Source organism: Vulpes vulpes, chromosome X, assembly GCF_048418805.1.
Source record: "Vulpes vulpes isolate BD-2025 chromosome X, VulVul3, whole genome shotgun sequence".
NCBI classification, from domain to species: domain Eukaryota; kingdom Metazoa; phylum Chordata; class Mammalia; order Carnivora; family Canidae; genus Vulpes; species Vulpes vulpes.
In genome coordinates this window covers 84,621,014-84,640,774 of record NC_132796.1, presented here as the reverse complement: position 1 = coordinate 84,640,774, position 19,761 = coordinate 84,621,014, and the positions used below count along the sequence as shown (strand labels likewise).

Sequence of the window (19,761 nt, the reverse complement as noted above, 5' to 3'; positions counted from 1 at the left end):
TCATGAAAGACATAGAAAGAGAGGCAGAGACAAGCAGAGGGAGAAACAGGCTTCCTGCAGGGAGCCCAATGTAGGACTCAGTCGCAGGACTCCGGAATCATGCCCTGAGCCAAAGGCAGATGCTCAACCACTGAGTCCACCCAGGCATCCCTCTACTAAGCAATTTGATATGATGGTCTGGAGCTCCAGAGAGTAGTTTGTATTCACCCTTTCTGCCTCTTCTGAATGCCCTTTGAATCCATCATCCATAACTTACCCCTTGATTCCATACTGTCCTGAACCAGTCCTTTATTTTCTCTCATTTTCTTGTACTTCCCAGAGGCAGGTATTGTATACCCATCTGTATCTTTTGCAATGCTCCTGACTTTTGGGCATGAGTGAGGACTTTGTAAAGGCTTCTGAATATTTGCATGGCTACCTCATCACTGAGATTATTTAGGAAAAAAAAAAAGACACTTTAGTAATTATTGAAAGGTGCAAAGGATATTTAAGCCTTTATAAATAGCTATAAATATCACAAATCAAATTTACATGTATGACCATTTTTACTTAAAAGATTTGTAAGAGGGATCCCTGGGTGGCACAGCGGTTTGGCATCTGCCTTTGGCCCAGGGCGTGATCCTGGAAACTCAGGATCGAATCCCACGTCAGGCTCCCGGTGCATGGAGCCTGCTTCTCCCTCTGCCTGTGTCTCTGCCTCTCTCTCTCTCTCTGTGTGACTATCATAAATAAATAAAAATTAAAAAAAAATTAAAAGATTTGTAAGATATTTTCCATTACTCCTTTCTGCTAATTTAAGTTTTCCAACCTTTAGGAAGAAGTAAAATGATAACAGCTTTTCTACACTGGCTTCCTTAAATTTAAATCCTTTATTCTATCATGTGAGTCCCTGAGATTCTGTAACCCACTTTGGCATATGGAATTGATAAACCAAGGAAGGGATCTTGTCATTGTTATTTTATGTTTGGGCATTTACAATTATTTGTGGATATTGTATCCTGAGACACTCTGTACTTCATTTTTTTCCAAAGGAAAGGCCTTTTTTCTATCAACAGTGGAACTTAAGGGATTTCTGTTAAGCATTTACAGAAAATGGTTCCTCTTAAAAAAATTCAGGAGGCTTAGGAACAGTTGCCAAGTGGGGAATGAGATCTTTGGTGGCTTAGCAGTTTTTGCTTTCCTATTTCCTTCCCTTTTGATACTTTTTCATTGTGTTTGTCCTCCCTCTTCAAGAACTCTTTATTTCATTTATGCATGTATCCACATATTCACATATTCATTCCTTATATATCACTGGAGTTTACCAATCCTAGTCTTTGTACTTTGCAAACTACTCAAGATAAGAATTAGTCATGCAGTACAAATGTGAAAGACTAACACTGCTTCTTTCCCACACAGACCTGTTGAGTACTTTATGTAAATATCAATGGGATTTTTAGAGAAAAATAATTCCTGCTTGGGGAGCTTGTCTTAGAGGAGTGATGCAAGGAGAAATATTGGCTAGTAAATGACAGTTGGAGCTTTACCCTTCTGATCAAAATCTTCCATTACCTAATTCACACATAGGCTTACTTGTGTGTGTATGTTTGTGTGTGTGTGTGTGTGTGTGTGTGGCACATAGTAGGTGCTTTATACATATAAATTCATTTAATTCTCACTATAATCCTATGATGTAAGCCCCATTACTATCCTCCATTTTATTTATTTATTTATTTATTAGAGATTTTTAAAAAGATTTTTATTCATGAGAGACACACACAGAGAGAGGCAGAGACACAGGCTGAGGGAGAAGCAGGTTCCATGCAGGGTGCCCAATGTGGGACTTGATCCCGGAACTCCAGGATCATGCCCTGAGCCGAAGGCAGACGCTCAACCACTGAGCCACTCAGGCATCCCACTATCCTCCATTTTAAAGGTGAGGAAACATAGAGATGTTTAGTACATTTTCCAGGGTCACACAGCTAGTAAATGATAGTTCTGAGATCTATCCAAGCAATCTGACTCCAGATTTTTTTTTTATTTTTTATTTTTTATTTTATTTTCAGTTAACACATGGCATTATACTAGTTTCAGGTGTACAATATAGTGATTCAACAATTGTATGCATCACCAGGTGCTCATCACAAGTGTACTCCTTAATCCCCATCACATATTTCCCCTATCCCCCCCATTAACATTCAGTTTTTCCTCTCTATATTTATGGTCTGACCTCCAGAAATATATAGTTAACCAATAAACTAGTAACAATATTTTTAATATTCTGAAATTATGAAAAAATTCAAAAAGTTTATTATTTTTAGAATTTGTCATGAATATGTGTATCTATATATATGTGTATATATCCCCATATGTATAGATAGGCAGAAAGAAATAATAAGGATTAATTATTGCCTTTAGGTCTTCTGACTCCAGATTTAATGCTCTTAGACACTCTATTCAGATATGGAACTAGTATGATCAATTTAGTATGTATATGTTCATTTTCTCTTAGCTCTTCTGTGTCTTCTTCTTACTCTGTGTCATATGTGCTTGCTAGAGAGTAGCTCTGAACCAAGGAAAATGGTATGTAACTTTCCTCTCAATATTTAAACAAAGCACATAACAAATAAGGGGAATGTACCAAAAAGATCAACTGAAGCTACCAGTAACTGGAAATCAGTGCAATAATTTGGTGACACAAGAAAGGAGAATTAATAGAAACAACCCACATTATTTTCTTTCTTTCTTTCTTTCTTTCTTTCTTTCTTTCTTTCTTTCTTCTTCTCTTTTTCTTTCTCCTTTTTCTCTTTCTCTTTCTCCTTTTCTTTTCTCTTTTCTTTTTTTTTCTTTTCTTTTCTTTTTTTCTTTTGTAATATCTCTAAGGTGGGGCCTGGACTAAGAGCCAAAGGCACATACACTACCGACTAAGCCAGCCAGGTGCTTCAAATTTCTTTTTTATTTGAGTATAGTTATATAAGTTTCACGTGTATAACATAGTGATTCAGGATCTCTGTACCTTACACTATGCTCACCACCAGTGTAGCTCCCATCTGTCACCATACAACCCTATTATAATATCATTGACTATATTCCTTATACTGTGCCTTTTATTCCCATGCCTTATTCATTCCATAACTGAAAGACTATCTCCCACTCATATTCACCCACTTTGTCCATCCCCCTATTCCCCTTCCCATTGGCAACCATCAGTTCTCTGTATTTATAGATCTGATTCTACTATTTGTTTATTTATTCATTTGTTTTCTTTTTTAGATTCCACATATGAGTGAAATCATATGGTATTTGTCTTTCTCAATCTGACTTATTTTACTTAGCATAATACCCTTAAGCTCCCTCCATGTTGCTACAAATGGCAAGATCTCACATCTTCTTTATCCATTCATCTATCAAAAGATACTCAGGTTGCTTCCATATCTTGGCTATTGTAAATAATGTCACAATAACATAGGAGTGCATATATCTTTTTGAATTAATGGTTTGATTTTCTTTGGGTAAATACCCACTAGCAGAATTATTAGATCATCTGGTTTTCTATTTTTAATTTTATGAGGAACTTCCTGCTGTTTTCCACAGCGGCTGCACCAATTTGGTGTTGGCCAACAGTGCATGAGAGTTCCTTTTCCTCCACATCCTTGCCAATTCTTGATATTTCCTGTCATTTGTGATTTTGATTTGCATTTCCCTGATAAGTAGTGTAGTGATGTTGAGCATCTTTTCATGTGTCTGTTGGCCATCTGTATGTCTTCTTTTAAAATATCTGTTGAGGTCCTCTGCTCATTTTTTAATTGAATTGCTTATTTGGGGGTGTTCAGTTGTATAAGTTCCTTTTTTTTTTTTTTTTTAGAGAGAGAGTATGTATGCATGGGCGGTGAGGAGAGGCAAAGGGAAGGAGAGAATCTTAAGCAGACTCCACAGTCAGCTTGGAGCCTGATGTAAGGCTCAATCTCACAACCCTGAAATCATGACCTGAGCCGAAATTAAGAATAAGATGCTTAACTGATTGAGCCACTCAGGTACCCTGAGTTGTGCAAGTTCTTTATGTATTTTGGATATTAACTTCTTATCAGATATAAACTATATATCAAAATAAAAAGGTTTTGCACAGCAAAGGAAACCATCAACAAAAGAAAGAGGCAACGTACTGAATAAAAAATTATTTTTAACAGCTAATGAGGTACTTATTGCCATACCAAAAACTAAACATATTTAAAGTGTACAAGTTGCTGAGTTTAAAGGATTTTTTAATTGTGTCATTTAAGTACTGAAATTATGAGTCTTTGAACAGCTTTGTCTTAAGAGAAATATTCAGTTATTGTCACATGAGCACAACGTTTTTAAATTGCTCTTCAAATTCCTTTTTTTAAAAGATTTTATTTATTTATTCATGAGAGACACAGAGAGAGGCAGAGACATAGATAGAGGGAGAAGCAGGCTCCCTGCAGGTAGCCTGATGCGAGACCCCAGATCACACCCTGAGCCAACAGCAGATGCTAAACCATTGAGCCACCTAGGCGTTCCTCAAATTCTTTTTATTTTTTTAAATATTTTATTTATTTATTCATGAGAGAGAGAGAGAGAGAGGCAGGGACATAGGCAGAGGGAGAAGCAGGCTCCATGCAGGGACCTGGACATGGGACTTCATCCCAGGTCTCCAGGATTAAACCCTAAGCTGAAGGCGGCGCTAAACCACTGAGCCACCCTGGCTGCCCCTCAAATTCCTTTTAAAAGAAATGAAATGTGTTATCTAAAAGTAGGAAAGTTTCATATTTTAATGTGGTAATGCCATCAGCCAAGCAATGAAAGTTTTTAGAAAAGTAAGAGATTTTGTAAAAATGAGTTTTATAAGAGAATAAAAGACTATGTGGCTTTTAGAAACTCAGTGATAGCAACGTAGTTTTAGCATTGCTGAAACTTTGACTATTTAAAACAACTCAGAATAGTTTTTTTTTTTTTTAAGTTTTTTTATTTTTATTTATTTATGATAGTCACACAGAGAGAGAGAGAGAGAGGCAGAGACACAGGCAGAGGGAGAAGCAGGCTCCATGCACCGGGAACCCGACATGGGATTCGATCCCGGGTCTCCAGGATCGCGCCCTGGGCCAAAGGCAGGCGCCAAACCGCTGCGCCACCCAGGGATCCCAACTCAGAATAGTTTAAAGAAAGATATTGAATTAGTTCTAACAGGTTACCATGTGAGAGAATATACTTTTGTAATTGAGAATAAAGGACAAAAGGTTCAAACCAAATAACACCCTTTGGTTTTGTGATGTCTGATCATTGTCTCAGTCAGCAAATGTTCATCTTTCTTTAATGGTATTGTAATTCTCTAGAATTCCTAATTTTTGAGTTTTAGAACTGCCCATCCTCTAACTTGTTACACAACTCATATAAATGGTCACCAGGCAATCTCATTCAGTCTCAGGGAGTTCAGTACCATTTATATACCATTAACTCTCAAATTTTATCTTTCATACTAAGCTGTCCCCTAAGTTCCAGACTAATGTATCCAGCTGTCTACTCTGTGTTTCAATTTGGAAGTTGAATGAGCAGCTCAAACTTGTCATGTCCAAAACTGAATTCTTAATTCCCATACCAACACTGCTCCTCCCCCAGTGTGCCTCCTTTCAATAAGTGTCATCACTGTTTACCTAGTTGTTTAGATTAGAATCCTTGACATCATTTTTGATTGCCCTCTCTTTTTTTTTTTTTTAATTAATTTTTATTGGTGTTCAATTTACCAACATACAAAAAAACACCCAGTGCTCATCCCGTCAAGTGTCCACCTCAGTGCCCGTCACCCATTCCCCTCCAACACCCGCCCTCCTCCCCCTCCACCACCCCTAGTTCGTTTCCCCGAGTTAGGAGTCTTTATGTTCTGTCTCCCTTCCTGATATTTCCCAACATTTCTTCTCCCTTCCTTTATATTCCCTTTCACTATTATTCATATTCCCCAAATGAATGAGAACATACACTGTTTGTCCTTCTCCGATTGACTTATTTCACTCAGCATAATACCCTCCAGTTCCATCCACGTTGAAGCAAATGGTGGGTATTTGTCGTTTCTAATGGCTGAGTAATATTCCATTGTATACATAAACCACATCTTCTTTATCCATTCATCTTTCGATGGACACCGAGGCTCCTTCCACAGTTTGGCTATTGTGACCATTGCTGATAGAAACATCGGGGTGCAGGTGTCCCGACGTTTCATTGCATCTGAATCTTTGGGGTAAATCCCCAACAGTGCAATTGCTGGGTCGTAGGGCAGGTCTATTTTGAACTCTTTGAGGAACCTCCACACAGTTTTCCAGAGTGGCTGCACCAGTTCACATTCCCACCAACAGTGTAAGAGGGTTCCCTTTTCTCCGCATCCTCTCCAACATTTGTGGTTTCCTGCCTTGTTAATTTTCCCCATTCTCACTGGTGTGAGGTGGTATCTCATTGTGGTTTTGATTTGTATTTCCCTGATGTTGATTGCCCTCTCTTGTGCATAACCCATGTCCAATCCTTAGAAAATTATACCAGCCCTACTTTCACAATCATGCTATATTCAGAATATGATGCTTCTCACCATCATCACACATGCCGCCGTCATCTCTTGGTTAGACAATTACAAGAGCTTCCCAAGTCATCTCCCTGCTATCATTTTGTGCCCACGCATTTGATTATTTACTCAGCAACCAGAGTTATCTTTATTTTTTTAAAGATTTTATTTATTTATTCATGAGAGACAGAGAGAGAGAGAGAGAGAGAGAGAGAGAGAGAGACAGGCAGAGGGAGAAGCAGGCTCCCTGTAGGGAGCCTGATGTGGGACTTGATCCTGGGACTCCAGGATCATGCCCTGGGCCGAAGGCAGACGCTTAACCACTGAGCAACCCAGGCATCCCCGGAGTTATTTTAAAACAGAACTAAAATAAATAAATAAATAAATAAATAAATAAATAAATAAATAAATAATAAAACAGAACTAATTCTATATGCTTCCCTGATCAAAACCTTCAAGTGGTTCCCTATCTCACTCAGAACGAAAGTCAAAGTATACTAGCCTTTGAGGCACCACACAAACTGTCCCCTCTACCTCTCTTATTTTTCCTCCTCTTTTCTTCCTTCCTTACTCTGCTCCAGCAACACAGGCCTCCTAGCAGCACTCACCAGACATGGTCCCTCTTCAGGGCCGTGGCATTTGCTATTCTGTCTACCTGAAACACTCTCGGTCATCTTCATGACTCCCTCCATCTTTTATTCACATTCTGTCTATAGAGGCCTTTCTCATCTTCCTTTCTAAAATAGCCTCTTTGTGACGCCCTGGTGGCTCAGCGGTTTAGTGCCGCCTTCAGCCCAGGGCGTGACCCCGGAGTCCTATGTCTGGCTCCCTGCATGGAGCCTGCTTCTCCCTCTGCCTGTGTCTCTGCCTCTGTGTGTGTGTGTGTGTGTGTGTGTGTGTGTGTGTGTGTGTGTCATGAATAAATAAATAAAATCTTATTTATTCATGAGAGACAGACAGAGAGGCAGAGACACAGGCAGAGGGAGAAGCAGGGTCCATGCAGGGAGCCGGACATGGGACTCTATCCCAGGACTCCGGGATCACGCCCTGGACTGAAGGCGGCGCTAAATCGCTGAGCCACCCGGGCTGCCCAAATAAAATCTTTTAAAAAAATAAATATAATAGCCTCTTTCCCTCATTTCACTCATCACTAATATCTTACCCTACTCTTTTTTAATGGCATTTATCATTACCTAATGTATTTTTGCTTGTTTATTTGTCTATGGTCTATCTCCATTGCTGGAAGGTCAATTCAATGAGGGCAGGAATTTGTTCACTCATTGCTGTATCCCCCATCACCTGGCACAAACTCAATAACTATTTGTTGAAGAAATAACTGACTGACTAAACCGATGAATCACTAAATGGCAGTAGCCTAGGGAGAAAGTGGGTCATGGTCTGAGGGAAAGAAAGAAAACATTTCTTCAAAGATGTGCTGCCGATCTGAAATGCCACTCACAAGATCATCTCAATATTAGTGTAAAAGATCTAGCTGTTCTCTTTTCAGTCAGTATAATCACTTTAAAGTCATATGTTAATATGCAGTGAATATGACCCATAAAATCTGTGGTTTTCTTCTAAATCAAATGTAAAGAATAGTAGATACGATGGTTTTGAGACCCTGTTTAATAGCCTCCTTAAGCATTTGAAAACCCATATGCCTGCCACTAATAGAGTGACAACATTAAAAAATTAATATGTGTTGTTGATCTTTATTTTTCCTGAAAGTATGATGTGCTCTGGCTGTTAGGAATTTTCTGCCGGTTGTCCGGTCTCCAGCTGGAACTTAACTTCCTAATTTTACTAAGCCTCAATCTAAGGACACACATGTGTACACTCTGGTTTCCTGTTAATAGTTCATTAACAAGTTCATCATGTGTTTGTTCCTGTCTCAGCATTATCAAGAGACAAATCGGGAAAGATCATGATGTTACGGTAAAATTCTATATGATTGTTTCTCTGAATTCTTTTGATTGAAGAACTGTTTATTTTATAATTCATTTGTACCCTTTTAAAAAAAGATTTTTATTTATTTATTTATTCATGAGAGACACAGAGAGAGGCAGAGACACAGGCAGAGGAAGAAAGCAGGCTCCATGCAGGGAGCCTGACGAATCTATTCGGGGACTCCAGGATCATGCCCTGGGCCGAAGGGAGGCTATCCACCACTGAGCCACCCAGGTGTTCCTAATTCATTTATACCTTAAAAGGCATAAATGGGAGAGTTGTTTTGTAATCTGTGTTCCTGGAAAAAATGTAGGTCAAAAAGACATATTTGGAGAACAGCCTAGTCTGTTTTAATGGATTTATAAAGAAAAGGCTTTTATTGCATTTCATTAATTGTTTTCAAAGGAGTCAAGTAAATTAAAGAGTGTTTATCACTGAATAGCAATAAGAATCAGAAAACTGATTCTTACATAGGCTTATAAATGACCTTGATTAGATCATCTCTTCATTTAGGTCCTTTATTTTCTTGACTATTAAAAGAGAGAGACTAGAATTTTTAGATTTGTTTCAGCATTACCAGTTTGAGTTTCTGTGAACATACTTACTGATGTCTGAGAATAGGAGTATCAGTTCTCATTAGATAATTAATAAATATGTTATCTTGGTAGTTGTTGAATCTGAATAATGGGTACATTTGATATCATTTAGCTATTTCTGCTTTTACGTAGGCTTGAATATTCTTACTCAATAGCAAATTTAGAAATATATCTGATTAACAAAATACTTGATAGCAGATACTACATGCAAACTGTTCTTATGAAGTCTATTTTCTGTCTATGCTGTTTCTTCCATTGTTCTCTGAAATATTTTTACACAAAACAGCAATCCTTATGAACATTCCAGGGCAGTTTTCTTCAGTTTTTAGATAACTGTGCCAAGGATCAGACCAGTTTAAATAATTTCCCCATGAATAGATTTTCAAGTTAAAGATACTCATTGATCTGGAAACTAGCAAAAGTTTTTTACAAGCATAATATAATTTATATTGATTTGGCTTTCTCATACCACGTAGTTTAGATTAGCTTTATTATCTGTAACTCATTCATTTTTTTAAAGATTTTATTTATTCATGAGAGACACAGGCAGAGGGAGAAACAGGCTCCATGCAGGGAGCCTGACGTGGGACTCAATTCTGGGTCTCCAGGATCACACCCTGGGCCGAAGGCAGTGCTAAACCGCTGAGCCACCCGGGCTACCCTCTGTAACTCATTCTTTTTTTTTTTTTTTTTCTGTAACTCATTCTTAAACCAGGCTGATTATTTTTCCCTTGCCACCCTACACATTACCAGGCCATTTCTGGAGGATCATATGGTAGACTATATTGTAGCTAAGAAAGTATCTTTTAATGTTAAGCAGTCCTGGGTTCAAATCCCTATTTAAGCTGTTTCCTAAATGTGAGTTATTGAGAAAGGTTTTTGTTTTGTTTTGTTACTTCTTTGAGCCTCAGTTATCTTTTCTGTAATACGGGGATGTCAATGGTAGTATATACATCATGGGTTCATCATGATGACTAAAGACCATGGGTAATCATTAAACATACGGCCTGACAAGTTTCAATCAACAATATCAGCTTATTCTGTAATCATTATTTTGGTCATTTAGTTATTTGCATTATTAGAATAAAAGTTCTTTGTGGAAGAGTTTTTAAAAAGAGAGGAAATGTGGCTGTTTTGATTACCTTCACTGGAAGCATTTGATACATATTTATTGAACATATGCTATATTCAGGAAGTAGTTTTATAGAGGCAAGTAATGCACACTTCCTGCTCTTAAGGGAGTCACATACTAAGGAGAGAAACAGACATGTCAGAGCTTAGAGTCAGGGCCAAATTAAAGGAGTGAGGGAGTAGACAATTACTTGTATGCTGAGATTCAAAGGCGAGGGAAATACAAACCAAAACCCAAACTAAAAACTTTTGGTCTGTCACTAGGTCTGAAACATCACTAGGATATTTTTCCTTTGGACTTTATACATTCTTTGATTTTTGGATTCCAGATACAAATGACTTTGGGAAGGATAACACATTAAGTAATATCACTTCCACTTTAATGAAGATTTATTTCTGTATTATTTAGGGTACAAGGTAAGTTGCTGAAATCAAGAGACCTCAAAAGATTATGGCTTAAGCAACAGATCAGAGGTGGGCAGCCAGCACTGCTGCAGGTCATCAAGGCTCAGAATCCTTCTACCTTGTAGCTTTGCCATCTCCTAGTATGTTGACTTTGTCTCTGTGGTCAAATGTGGTCCCTACTATCCCATCTGTGCAATAGCCTGCTAGTTCAGTGAGGGGAGAGAAGGAAGAGGACAAGAGATTTTCTTGTCAAAACAGGATCCAAAGGTGGTGCATATCACTTCTACTTGCATATCATCCTCTAAATTTCTGTCATATCTTCATACCAAACTGCAAAGGAGTCTGGAAAATATAGTCTTTGATTGGGAGGCTGTGTACACAGGTAACGTTTATGAGTTTCAATTAATAAAAGGAAGAGTGGAAGGATACTGGATAACATTAGCTATGGATACTGAAAAACATTAGCCAACTCTGCCACAGTTCATCAGGCAACTTTATCTTGATAAACTTCCTGAAAAGACCTAGGTCTTTCCAAATATTTGATGCATAAACGGTTATAAAGAAGATTGATGGGCCACCTGGGTGGCTCGATGGTTGAGCATCTGCCTTTGGCTCAGGGCGTAATCCCAGGGTCCTGGGATCAAGGCCTGCATCAGGCTCTGTGCAGGGAGCCTGCTTTTCCCTCTGCCTATGTCTCTGCCTCTCCTGCTGTGTCTCTCATGCATAAATAAATAAAGTCTTAAAAAAAAGAAGATTGACTTGTCAGGGATGTTTTCTGACATCAAGCAATTATCCAGTCTCAGATTCTGTGACACCAACTGAGTATCCTACCATTCATTCAAATTCTGACATTTTACATGTAATTATATAACACATGCTATACTATATTACACATGTAGTTAGCAAAGACTCCACAGGATAAGGGCCCGGTCCCATAAGACTATCCCTACTTCAGATGCCAACTGAAAGTTCCGGTATTTCTAACTAGCTGGTGATAAATTCAGGAGTTCCCATGACTCCTCTCAGGTTTCATAATTCACTAGAAAAACCCAGGAAAATACTTTGCTTACTCTTTCATGTTTATTATAGAGGATACAACTCAGGCACAGCCAAATGGAAAAGATGCTTAGGGCAAGGTGTATATGTAAGTGTGTGTGTGTGTGTGTGTGTGTGTGTGTGTGTTGTGTGTTTGTAGGGGTGATGCATCTTGAGAAGCTTCCATTCTCTTTCCAAGCAAGTCACCTTCCTGGTACCTCCATGTGTTCTTCAATGTGGAAGCTCTGTGCACTTGGCTGTTTAGGTGGGGTTTTTAAGATTTTATTTATTTGTGAGAGACACACAGAGAGAGGCAGAGACATAGGCAGAGGGAGAAGCAGCCTCCCGGTGGAGAGCCTGATGCAGGACTTGATCCCAACCTGGGTGGCGTAGCGGTTTGGCACCTGCCTTTGGCCCAGGGCGCGATCCTGGAGACCCAGGATCGAATCCCATGTCGGGCTCCCGGTGCATGGAGCCTGCTTCTCCCTCTGCCTGTGTCTCTGCCTCTCTCTCTCTCTCTCTCTCTCTCTCTCTCTCTCTCTGTGTGACTATCATAAATAATAAATAAAAAATTAAAAAAAAAAAGGACTTGATCCCAAGACCCTGCGATCACGACCTGAACCAAAGGTGGATGCTCAACCACTGAACCACCCAGGTGCCTCTGTTTAGGTGTTTTATGGAAGTTTCATTACTAAGCCATGGACCAATCCAGGGCCACCTAGATTTTATTTCTCTTGAATTTTTGACTTCTGGAAAGTAACTTAACCTATTGAGACTTGAATGATATCCACTTGTAAAACTGAAATAGTATCTTCTTAGCTATTTCAGGGAGATAAATGGATAAAATAAAGTAATACCTATATTCCTGCTAGAATGGCCAATGATAGTATATTCCTGCTAGAATGGCTACCTTAGGTCCATCCTAGCTGATTAAGTCATTTGCCATTGGTGATTGAACTCAACTTCTAGTTCTTCTTCCGTCTCAGAAGTTCAGGTGTGGGGATGGAAGTGGGGGATTGGGAGATGGGGCTGATAGTTCCTACCCTCTAATCACGTGGTTGATTCCTCTGGCAACTGACCTTCATCCTGAAGTTATCTAGGGGCTCACCAATAGTCACCTCATTAGCATAAGCTCAGGTAGGGATGAAAGGGGCTCATTATGAATACCAAAGACACCTCTGTCATCCAGGAATTTCTAAGGGTTTTAAGGAGCTCTGTACCAGGAACTAAAGACAAAGACCAAATATGTTTATTTATTATATCACAATTTGACATCAGGAGCAAGAATGACCACCAAAGCGATTTCTGCCAGAAGATACCCTTTTCATCACAAAGCAGGTAGAATGAGTTCTCTTATCTGAGCTCCTTAGCTGCCAATGATTCTATGGATTCTGTTATAGTATGCTGTTCTTATCACACTGTACTGTAATTATTCAGTAGTTTCTATAGTTTTTCCCACTCTAACTAGCATTGAGCTACATGAGATAGTATTTAACTCATCTTTGTACCCTCAGCATCTAGCACAGTGTTTGGCACATCGTTGCTGTATAAAGGTTGAATGAATGTGAGTGAATAGAAAGTAGTCTGGTGCTGCTGACCTCTGTGGTCTGTGGGTCTGTGTTTAAGTCTATTTGGTGTTAATGTGGGTACTAGATCATGATGTTGCTAACTGTATTTCTCAACTCATGTGGGTTTCCTGAGAATCTAAACTCTGGTATTCTGTTGAATCTATGGTAGTGTGGAGGGGAATTCAGGATTCATAAATTAGTTGGCTTCAGTATAAAAAGACTGGAATTCAGGGAAAGCAGGCAGTCTAGATGCCTTCTGTCTCAGAGTGTGTTCTTTATAAGACACTGCTTTTCTGTACAATATGCCAAGTCTACCAAATAACTTTTCAGGTCAGGTTTTTGGGGGTGATATGTGAAAAAAGCCTCTCAGAAGTTTGACATTTGCCTGAATGTTTAAAAACTGTCCTCAAATCTAGTAATTTTGTTAAGAGCTCTGTGTGTATGTGCACCTGTACCTATAAACCAAATAGTCAGCAGTTATTTTATTTTATTTTTTTTTAATATTTATTTTTCTTGTTTTTGCTTATTTAGTATCCTTGAAACTTACAAAGGAAATAACACTTTGAGGCACTAAATACTGACTTTGCTGATTACTTCGTTTGAGCAGCAGTTCAGGAATACTCATTTCCTGTTTTGATGGTCAACAGAATAGGAGCTATAGCTTTGCATAGTGAAAGAGGTGTCATGATTCCTGCTAGTCAACTAGTTCAGCTACTGAGATATCAAAGAGAATTCTAGCAGTAGTATGACTCTGCAGGAAGAGCATAAGCACTGGGCTAGGTATCGGGCCCACCTAGATTTTATTTCTCTTGAATTTTTGACTTTTGGAAAGTAACAACCTATTGAAACTTGAGTGATATCCATTTGTAAAACTGAAATAGTTATCTATTTAGCTATCTCAGGAGGATAATAAAGTACTATATGTTCCTGCTGGAAAGTCCAGAAATTGTACTTGTGTACCTTGGTATGTGTCCTCGTTTCACTTCATGGTGTCAGCCTAGGAAGTCTCAATGCCTACACAGCTCTGCCCTAGTGAGAGCTATTCTCTTTTAGCAGGTAGAAATCTGGAAATAGCCTAGTGTGTGCTGTGCCTCTGGAATTGATTTGGGTCCCTGGGAAACTTTGTAAGCATCAGACTTAAGCCTTTGTTTCTTACCCCACCATCTGCTGTTGGCTGTTTCATTGGACTTTGGCTCCCATATGGAAACTCAGTTCTCTGTCTCTGCTGAAATTACGGCCCAGGCCTAAATCATTTTCCCTAGTTTCTGTTGGTCCCCTTCCAGAACTGACTGTTGATTACTTGCAGAACCAATTCTCCCAGAAGAGTGACTTGATCCCAACTATCCTGAAGAACTTCCCTACCCTGAGGCTTTGATGTACCTCTTCACTACGCCCTAGGGTGACACTGACCCTGACCTGCATCAAATGTTGGTTTACACTCTTGATTTGGGACTAACTTCCAGCTAGGGAGGGACTGCTCCAATTAGTTTTATCTAGCCTCCTTTCTCTGTGCCAATAAGGTTTACTCCCAAATTCTCTTTATTAGGGGTTGCAACATGCCTTATATTTGGGGCAGAGTAATGAGTGCTAAGGTACAAGCACACAATTACCATTGGCAACTTCTATTGATATCAGTAGAAAGCCATCAAATAGGATTTTTGGTATATTAAAATGAATTCTTTTTTAAAAGAGAGTATTTATTTTACAAAAGAGAGAACGTGGCAAGCAGGGAGTGAGGGGTAAGGGGGAGCGAGAGGGACAAGCAGATTTCTCACTGAGCTCTGAGCCTGATGTGGGACTCAATCTCAAGACTCTGAGATCATGACCTGAACTAAAATTAAGAGGCAGACTCTTAACCAATTGAGCCACCCAGGCACCCGAAATTATCTTTTAATGTCTTTTTCTTCACACCATGAAGCAAAGCTTAGCCATGCTTTTACTGATTAAGCTATAAAATCAGGGTGGAAGTTCCTATTTAATGAAACTTAGTATCTGAGGCATGGTGCACTATTGCTTCCAACTGTATTTTATTTTATTTTTAAAAACTTTTCCCAATTGTATTAACTATATTTAGCTTATGGTTTGCAAGCCTATAAATAAATGCACTGTATCATTCCAATATATGATTATATATGTATTTCTTTTAATTGTAACTCTGTGTTAAAACTATAAAACATAGTATAATGAAATGTTTGCAAGAGCCAGGAGATTTGGGGAAAACAGGAAGCTTGAAGAAAACTTCATGGAGAATTTTTTGAATAGAAGAAGATAAATAAGTTAATTGAAATTGCAATCACAGGAAAAGGAAAGAAGATTTTGAATCTCAGTATTTTTCTTACCATCATGTCAGCAAATTCTGATTAGAATATTTCTCATGTAGGTCTGATAAATAATTTTTGAAAAAGTAATTGTGAAACAAACCAACTAGCTCACATCTGAAAAGCAGATACCAAACTCTCTAAACAATGCTCAATTTCTTCCCACCTGACGATTTCAATTTAGGGTGGAGGATCAACTATGCAGTGAATAAAAAATTTTTTAAAAATCTTAGAATTAAAGATAAAGTTAGTAATGAAGAGAAGCCTGGGGATGCCTGGGTGGCTCAGTAGTTTGGCACCTGCCTTGGGCCCAGGGTGTGATCCTGGGGTCCCAGGATCAAGTCCCACATTGGGCTCCCTGTGTGGAGCCTGCTTCTCCCTTTGCCTGTGTCTTTGCCTCTCTCTCTCTCTCTCTCTCTCTCTCTCTGTCTCTCATGAATAAATAAATAAAATCTTTAGAAAAAAGAATAGAAGGCTGTATCCACGGTCTTCTCTTCATTTAGACCCCTTGCCTTTTATTTGTTTGTTCACATATTAATTGTAAAATGTATCTTTGGTATCTGAGAGAATTTATCAAGTCTGTACCTGTGTTTTGAACTGAGGAAAATGCTTTTTAACCAGTGGAATATTAGGTGATATATAGACTGGATTCAATCTCAATTTACTTGTATTTTGGAATAAGTACCTGACACCATGTCATATACTTTAGAAAAGCATCCAAAGTATTCCAGCTTCTTATGGCTTTGCATGGTTCCTGGACATGGAGATTACCCTGCAGAGACTTGAATATTGAGGGGCAATTTGATGGTGATTTAAATTTCTTTATTTACTTTTACCTGGGCTGAAATAAAATCTTGTTTCATTATGTAATGATATATTTGATAAACTGTCAACGGGAAAAAAACCCCCACATACATGACAATGACTGAATTTTAATTACAACACTAAGTATTTTATTTTATTATTATTATTATTTTTTCCGACCCTCCCAACACTAAAGATTTTATTTATTTATTTATTTTTAAAAAAGATTTTATTTATTTATTCATGAGAGACAGAGAGAGGCAGGCAGAGACACAGGCAGAGGGAGAAGCAGGCCCTGTGCAGGATCCGGACTCCAGGATCAAGCTTTGAGCAGAAGGCAGACACCCAACCACCCGAACCACCCAGGCATTCCAACACTAAGGATTTTAGAAATTAGAAACTTAAGACATCATTTAGTTCTAGCTGCTAATTTTACATATGAGAAACTGACCATCTATTAGGTGAAATGCAGAGGCAATTTTTGCTTAGAATTGAAGGTTAGACTAGATGACTTCTGAAGTTCCATTTAATAAATGTTTTGAAACTGAGGCCTAAAGAATTTAAGGAAATTGCCCAAGGCCACCTAGCTGATTGTGGGAGGGAAAACCTAAAGTAGAACCCAGGTTTCCAGATTCCCTATCCATTTATGACTCTTTTTCATACTTAAGGTATTTGAAACTCAAAACAGTGAAATACTTTGGATATTACACTCTGAAGAAACAGCATAGACCTGGCAATCACATACTTACCTTTGGATTATCTTTTAATTCCCAATGTGGTGAGTCACATAGTAAAATAACATTGGCATACTGAAAATGCCATATCAGGAACTAATTAAAAGGGAAAGAAAATCACTCAGATGAACTTGTGATTTCCTCTGAATCTTTTGACAAATATAACCTTGAATGCTGACCTGCTTTGAATGCAAATTTTCTCATGACAGTACATTCCATGGATAAACCAGAGCTCCTCCTACATAAAGACTTCATTTCTTAGGTCATTTAAAATACATTAAGCTAAGAAGCTGTTCATTGAGACAGATTTCAGTAGTATTTCAGAAGAATTTGATTGTAACTGGGTACATATTCACTCACAGTAAGTCTGGAACTGAAGTTTGGGGGAGGAAGTGTGGGGATGAGAGGTAATTTATTTTAAAAAGAAATAGTTAAAATTTTCTAAATAGAAAATGGGCTCATAAATGTCATGGAAAAATGTTTGACTTGATATATACTAATTTGAGGAAATACTGCATTTTTTGTATGCAGCCAATTAATAGGTGCTGGGTAATCAGTATGAATAACATTATTGCTTTTAATTTCTAGTTGTTTTCTTATTGGCCTTTATTTCCTCTAAAAGTATTACCTCTTATAAGCAAAACTGGTCCTTTGGAAATAAGGATAATTGCATTTTAGAGTTAAGAAGTTGTCTGAAATTCTTTTCTTTTAAAACTTTTCCTCTTTTATTATTTTAATTAAGTTAATTAACATAATGTATTAGCTTCAGAGGTAGAGGTCAGTGATTCATCAGTCTTATATAATATACCTAGTGTATATTACATTATTTTCTATGTGGCTTTTTCCTATAAATGAGAATTCTCTTTCTCTCTCTTTTTAAAATATTTTATTTATTCATGAGAGACACAGGCAGAGGGAGAAGCAGGCTCCATGCAAGGAGCCTGATGTGGGACTCGAACCCCGGAATCTGGGATCATGCCCTGAGCCAAAGGTAGGCGCTCAACTGTTGAACCACTCAGGCATTCCAAAAGAGAATTCTCTACTTTGCAGCAACTTTTATCTCCTAATCTCAGAAATAACCATAGAACTCCTCTAAAATGAATGACTTGCTATGTTTTATATGATATTAGATCTGATTTATGAAACATGCATATCTTCTGTATGTGATCATTTTCATTTATTTGTATATTATGATTATTTACGTATACAGTAGAGTCATTAAAATACAAATTCTAATTTTCATTGCTTTTGCTCTGAAATGAACTAGCATCTTATACATTTGATGCTTGTTTTCTTCTGGAAAAAATACATAGTTAACACTTAAATCTGACGATCACTTTTACACACTTCAGTCACTTTGGATATTTCCAGATTCACTTTCTTTGTCTAATATGTATGAGGGTATATGAAACTGTGACATGAATAGAGGGGATTTACCAGCTGTTTTTTATGCAAATTTTATTAACTTCAGAGAGTTTAATACTTAGGTAAATTGCATAAAATTATGAAGATGATTATTTTGAGCAGAGAATAATAAACTAAGGACTAAACAATCTTGCTTTTAGTTTCTTTATCTGTAAAATGAGCCAAATGTCTTGATCACTACTAATGTTGTGAAAGGCAATAGAAATGTTAAAAATGAGGGCACCCAGGTGGCTCAGTTGGAATAGAAATTAAGTTGGAATAGAAATTAACTTGATAATCCCACAAGTTAGTATAAGGTTAAAACCATTACAGGTCTTTAATGGAAATATAGTGCTCATAAAGCACATAACAGGGGCCTCATTTAAACTTTTCTCAGCAAGCAACATCTGAGCTGAAATCTGAAGAATGAATAGGTACTAACCAGAGCATCCTTCTATATGTCTTTACTCCGAGTCATCTGGATTTCCCTCAGTTCTTTTACACCCTCTTTGGTGTAAACTTTCTGCTCTCCCTCTGAGCCTTCTATTCAGCTACTACATATTTAATTTCAGGAGGTAAGCTTGTCTCCTACCTCCTCCTGTTTTCTGTGAAAACACAGAAAATAAATGCCATCACGTGCACCCAAACCTCTTATGCACCCACCTCACTATCTTTTATAGACATATCAATTTTTGTCTTCATCCATGCTTTTTTCTTGTCTCTGTCCAAATTCAGTGTTTCCACTTTAGTTTTAGATTACATGCTGACCTCTTGCTTTTTCAGGGATCTCTTTACGTCATTATTCCCTTTCTCTTCTGTCTTTTAGTCTCTTCCTCTGTATGGGTTCTTTTCTCAGCAAAGAAAAAAAAGATACATTTTCTTAACCCTTCTCTGTACAACCAAGACTAGCACAACCCATACAACTAAGCTCCAATAAAAAGTGGTCCATACATATAGCCACCTTTACCAAAATCACTAATTCTTTTTTTTTTAAAGATTTATTTATTTATTTATTTATTTATTTATTTATTTATTTATTCATGAGAGACACAGAGAGAGTGAGAAGGAGAAGCAGAGACACAGACAGAGAGAGAGGCAGAGACATAGGCAGAGGGAGAAGCAGGCTCCATGCAGGGATCCCAGGTCTCCAGGATCAGGCCCTGGGCTGAAGGCAGTGCTAAACCGCTGAGCCACCTGGGCTGCCCTTTTTTAAGTTTTCTTAAGACTTTTTTTTATTTATTCATGAGAGCCACAGAGAGAGAGGCAGAGACATAG

The 19,761-nt window shown here is 38.0% G+C and overlaps 1 protein-coding gene across 2 annotated transcripts in view; it reads left to right on the top strand.

The window, feature by feature from the left end:
• The first annotated feature begins 17,272 nt into the window (after window positions 1–17,272).
• IL13RA2 (interleukin 13 receptor subunit alpha 2) overlaps window positions 17,273–19,761 on the top strand; it is a 48,482-nt gene continuing 45,993 nt past the window's right edge. The window contains exons 1-2 of one of the 2 annotated variants that reach the window (XM_072744576.1): window positions 17,273–17,443; window positions 17,986–18,073. The gene's annotated coding sequence lies outside the window, so the exon portion shown is untranslated. The remainder of the gene's footprint in view (window positions 17,444–17,985; window positions 18,074–19,761) is intronic. The other variant, XM_072744577.1, reaches the window with a different exon arrangement.